Raw genomic sequence first — 6,269 nt, 5'->3', positions numbered from 1 at the left:
TAATTAGCTAATCAAAATCATTCTTCAAAGAAATCACTTCCTATCAAACTTACAATCATACAATCACAATCTAACATCAACAATACTCCCAAAACCCCCAAATTACCCAATTAGGGTTTACACCAAAGTTAACGGATCAACATAAAAACGGTACAAGAATCTTACCCACAATATGACGGTCTCAACGGTATAAAGAACTCAGGATTCCGACGACACAAGCCTTGGGATTTGATAGTAACGCGACGAACGAAGACAACGTAACTTCTTTTCTCTCTTGAAAGGTTTTTAGAAAAGATACAAATGATGAAGAAAGTGACGGAAAGCTTAATGTATCAATCACGCATTATTTACTCGATCGAGTGACCCTTACTCGATTAAGTCCCCAACTTACTCGATCGAGTGCCCTTCAGCAGAACACTGTTTCGTAAACCAAACTTACTTACTCGACAGAGTAAGCCCTACTCGATAGAGTACCCATAGACATAGAAAACCGTAGTATTACACTTACTCCAAGTATCCTTCATTGGAATAAAGTGCGATGTCTTAGTCAAAAGATATACTACCACCCAAATCATATTATTACCTTTCTGCGTACCAGGTAAACCCACTATAAAATCCATAGAAATACTCTCCCATTTCCATTCAGGCACATCCAAAGACTGTACTTTCCCTTGTGGTCTCTTATGCTCACCTTTCACCCTTTGGCAAACCAAACATCTAGAAACAAACTCAGCAACCTCCCTTTTCATTCCAGGCCACCAAAACGTCTTCTTTAAATCCTTATATAACCACAGAATACGGCGTAGAATATGTTTCAGTCAAAATCTTTCTTTTCAATTCCACATCGTCGGCTACACACCACCACCCATCGAATCTCAAACCACCATCTACCCCTATAACAAGTCGCGACGGCACGCCTTCCTCCACGGCCGCACGCCACTTCTCCAACTTCGGATCTCCTTTCTGCTTCTCTCGGATTTCAGCATACAATTCTGGTTCAACCGTCAAATCCCCAACTGAATCCCCTTTTCTTATCACACAAATTCTCATTTCTCTTAATTCATCTTGCAACTTAACCCGCGACATAGCTAAACATAAAGTATGAACCGACTTTCTACTCAAAGCATCTGCTACCACATTAGCCTTTCCCTCATGGTAAATTATCTCCATATCATAATCTCCAATCAATTCTATCCACCTCCTTTGTCTCATATTTAGCTCCTTCTGAGTGTAAATATACCTAAGGCTCTTATGATCGGAAAATACATTAAAAGTAGCTCCATATAAATAATTCCTCCATAACTTAAGAGCAAACACGACCGCCCCCAACTCCAGATCGTGCGTCGGATAATTCTCTTCAAACGGTTTCAACTATCTTGAAGCATAAGCGATTACTTTCCCTCTTTGCATTAGCATACACCCCAATCCATTTTTCGAAGCATCTGTATACACCTTAAAATTCTCACTTTCTTCTGGTAAAGCTAATATAGGTGCTGTTGTCAAACACTTCTTCAAGGTTAGAAAAGCTGTTTCACAACTCCCATCCCACTTAAACCTATTCTCCTTTCTCATCAACGCAATCAAAGGCTTAGCTAACTTAGAGAAATCCTTCACAAACCTCCTGTAGTAGCCAGCCAAATCCATAAAACTTCACACATCCGCCTAGTTTTTCGGTTTCTCCCACTTAGACACTGCTTCTATTTTACCTGGGTCAACCGACACTCCCTCCTTTGACATTACATGTCCCAAAAATGCTACTTTATCCAACCAAAACTCACATTTACTCAACTTAGCATATAAATCATTCTCCCTCAAGGTTTGTAAAATAATCCTTAAATGCTTTTCATGCTCCTCTTTGTTCTTAGAGTATACCAATATGTCATCAATAAAGACTACTACAAACTGATCAAGGTAAGGACTAAACACTCTATTCATCAAATCCATAAATACTACAGGTGCATTAGTTAAACCAAAAGGCATAACCACAAACTCGTAATGTCTATACCTCGTCCTAAAGGCAGTCTTAGGTACATCCTCTTCCTTAACTCTCAACTGATGGTATCCCGACCTTAAGTCAATCTTAGAGAAAACTCCGGCTCCACTCAGTTGATCGAATAAATCATCAATTCTAGGCAAAGGATATATATTCTTAATCGTCATATTGTTCAGCTCTCTATAATCTATACAAAATCTCATACTCCTATCCTTCTTCTTAACAAATAAAACTGGCGCTCCCCAGGGCGACACACTTGGTCTCACATAACCCTTTACTAGCAAATCCTCCAACTGCTTCTTCAACTGCTTCTTCAACTCCTCTAATTCCTTAGGCCCCATTCTGTAAGGTGCCTTAGAAATAGGTCCAATCCCAGGTTTAAGCTCAATATTAAAATCCACATCCCTCTTTGGAGGTAAACCCAGAATCTCCTCTGGAAACACATCTTGAAACTCACTCACCACTGAAATTTCGTCCGCGCCCTTCATCGTTTCACGCGTGTCCCTTACATAGCATAAAATCAACTCTCCTCCTTTTCTCAAGCACGAATTCAGGGTAACTGTTGATATAAGTCTCACCTTGCGTTTTACCACAAATCCCCTATAAGACACTCTTACTCCATTCAGTCCTTTCAAACATACCTTTTTTTGATAACAATCTATAAAGGCTCTATTTCTACTCAACCAATCCATTCCCAAAATAATCTCCAAACCACCCAATGGAAGTTCTATTAAGTCCATAGGAAATAAAACTTCGCCGATATGAATATCTACGTTTTTATATCCATGGGTACAAGATATCGACTCCCCATAAGGTATTGTTACTTCATCTTTTTTTACTATTGGGTCATTCAATCCCAACACCTTAACATGGTCACTAGATATAAATGAATGGGTCGCTCCCGAATCAAATAAAACATAAGATGGCTTAGAGTTGGTTAGAAAAGTACCCGAAACCACATGAGCATCTCCCACAATTGCCTCTTTTCCTATCATGAACAACTTCCCACTATTCTTCACACTATCATGCACCGTAGATGTCGACGCCACTCCTTGCTTTCCGGTGCCATTCTGGTTCCCTCCATTTCCATTGCCTTGACTATTATTAAAGCGATTCTGAAAGTTGTTGCTATTGTTATAGCTCTTTTGATTATTTCATGATCCATTAAAATGATTGCTTCTGTAGCTAGGCGCTGGTGTCTTAAATCCATTAAAATTTCCACCACCAAATCCTCTATTCATATTATTCATGCTATTCCTTCTCGCAGTAGTCCTAAGCTCCATGATCTTATGGCCAAACATACCACATCAATAACACTGTGGCCTCTTCGCACCACTCGCCCTGCTTGTCACTCCACCACGGCCGAAACCGCCTCCACTCACGGCTGCACCAGCAGAAAACGTACGGTATTGATTGAAGTTCTTCTTCTTGTTTCCTCCAGCCCTTCACTTGTAGCCTCAACCTCTCTCTTTTCACCCTTGTCCTTCTTCTCCTGTTTTACCATGTCGGTAATTCTCTCAGCATGTCTCGCTCTTTGATATACTTCCCCTACGGTACTTGGCTCTCCAGCTGCCAACCTCTTCTTAATACGCGTAGTTAAATCCTTCTCAAACCTTAATGCTAACACCTCCTCGCCATAATTCAAGTCCGTCACATACTCAGCTAATTCCATGAATCTGTTATTATAATCTTCTGTAGTCATCCTCTCTGTCATCTTAAATGAATCAAATTTCGACCTCATCTTACTCCTAACATGCTCAGGTACAAACGTGCTCCTCAAGGTATCCTTATAACCTCTCTATGAGACAAACGGTTCATCACTCTCCTTCCATGCCTCCCTAATTACTGCCTTGTTGCGGTTCCACCACAACCCAACCTTTCTTTTCAAGTAGTGAGCAGCTTGATTTACATGCATCTCCTCGAGACAGACCAACACTTCGAAAAGATTGTCAAATTCCCTACATCAAACTCCCAGCATTGAAGGTTCACCCAATCCATCATACTTCATTGGATTATGACGAGCAATAGCAGCACTTATCTTAGTAGGATCCTTTGTCGTAGTCTTTGATTTCAAAGCTGCAGTCAGCGCATCATTGGTTGCAACGAGCCTATCGATCTCTTCCTGGGTCATACCTATGGATGTAGCTTTCTTAGGTACCATTTGGGTTCTAATAAGATAAAATAAGAAACATAAGTTTCCGTTCTAAGAAGTTTTCGGGTATTAGGTAGAAGATAAAATTTCTTGCATACAAAAGAATGTATGATTGATTGAGCTGGTCTTGCCCGACCAATCACGGTGACACATGCATCACGGCCCTGCGGCCTTCCTCTTTTCTTTTCCATAATTAATTATTTTGATACATGTTTAGTCTTTAATTCATGCAATCTCATAATTCTATGTCTACAGGTTCAGGGCAACACATACCGCATATCTCTAGACATGAAATTTTCTAAACATGTAATTCACATATATGCAATCAATTCATATGAAGATGCAGCAATCCATTATTCATATTTCTCCATCTCATGTCATTTATGATATGTCAAGAAAATTTCCAGGTGAAAGCATGCTATGAATTAAACAAGCTCAAAATAGATTTTCAATCACCATACTGCCACCACATAGGCCACACACCTATTACTCCTTCCGTCTCAAAATTTCTTACCTTTTGTTCTCATCCTGCAAATAAAATTACCACTTCTCGCAACTTCATGACACAATTAGATCCTTAAGGTAAAGCATCCACACTAACCACCCTTCTCTCTCTTTATCTTTCCTCAAGGTGACCGGCTCAAAACTGAAAAAGGTCACATCAAGGACGTCTCCCTAACCTAGAAAATGGGCTCCTAAACAGTTTCTACCCCGGGTTCCTTTTACTAGACTCATCCTAAGTTCATTAAATTCATTTGTTTAGGCCTTAGGACGTTCGCTCTAATACCACTTTGCAACACCCTCATTTATTTAAGAGCCTTTAGCAAGACATTCTCAAGTAAATAACGATGTTACCAACTCAGTTGCCTGAGGTAGTAAGTATAAAAGACAAACAATACCAAAGTACTTTAAGACAATATATTATTAAAGTGCCTCAAAAGGTTTATTACAAATATCCAACTTGATAGATAAATATTATTAAGTATTCTTAACAACTGCAACAGAATTAAAATAAATAGTGTCTGAATATTAATTAAGGCGATCTCTAGACTCAAGTGATCTCGTCCCAAGCTCCTCTATAAGCATCCAGCACTTCACACAAACTAACCTGAAATCAATCTGCTCCCCATTATGGTTCATCACATGTGTTCACGAATACACAGTCAGCCACGAGGTTGAGTAGGATAACCAAACAACAATAACAATATTAATACTACGTTAGCCTGCAATACAATCAACGATCCAAACCAAGACCATCGTGCTCATAGACACACGGCTTAAACGGCACACACACGGCTTGACTGTGCCACACACACATACGCACCATTCGGTGATTTCAAATCCGACACCACACGGTGTATAGCTCAGGTCCACGACCCTTCTCCTCACGCCACTGTGCCTGTCGGACCATCATACGTACCGGACCACGGCACTTGCACATCCCCGTGCCTGACCGACCAAATAATCTCAATAGGAATGCCAATATCTTTCACAACCAATCAACAAGAGAGAACTAACCAACAATATAATAATATGATCATAAGACAACAATGATAATAATATGCTCAAGACAACAATTACGACGATATGCTCAAGACAACAATTGCAACAATAATACATCTTCCAACAATTCTCCAATTACCAATATATTATAGTTGAGTAGTTAACCTACCTTTTAGGAAATCTTCTCAATTAAGCAATTAATCAAAAAGCCTCTTCAATAAATTCACCACCTAAACAATAATTGAATTAGGTATCATTATTAACTAATCTTATTAATAAATTTAAGATGTAAACTACCCAAAACAAATCCCGCAAAACGCCACAAACGATCCCCAACACTCACGGCCAACCGACGGTGGTCAACCCGCCGGTCAACAGCCACCACGGCTACGGTCAATGGTCATGGTCAACGGCCACAGTACGGGTCAATGTTGAAACGTAAATAATTGATATTAGATTATTAGATAACTTGCCACAACTTAATTATTGTAAGGCGAAAACTCCGTCTTAAAGTTGCCTCACAAAAGCTCTCCTCACAATTGTATTTGAGTTTTTAGAAGAAGAATAATTATGATTGTGAGGCATATGGTTGGTATTTATATAGATTGGTAGGAGGAGTAG

Source organism: Silene latifolia, chromosome 8, assembly GCF_048544455.1.
Source record: "Silene latifolia isolate original U9 population chromosome 8, ASM4854445v1, whole genome shotgun sequence".
In the NCBI taxonomy this organism is placed as follows: domain Eukaryota; kingdom Viridiplantae; phylum Streptophyta; class Magnoliopsida; order Caryophyllales; family Caryophyllaceae; genus Silene; species Silene latifolia.
Note: the sequence above shows the minus strand (reverse complement) of the source record.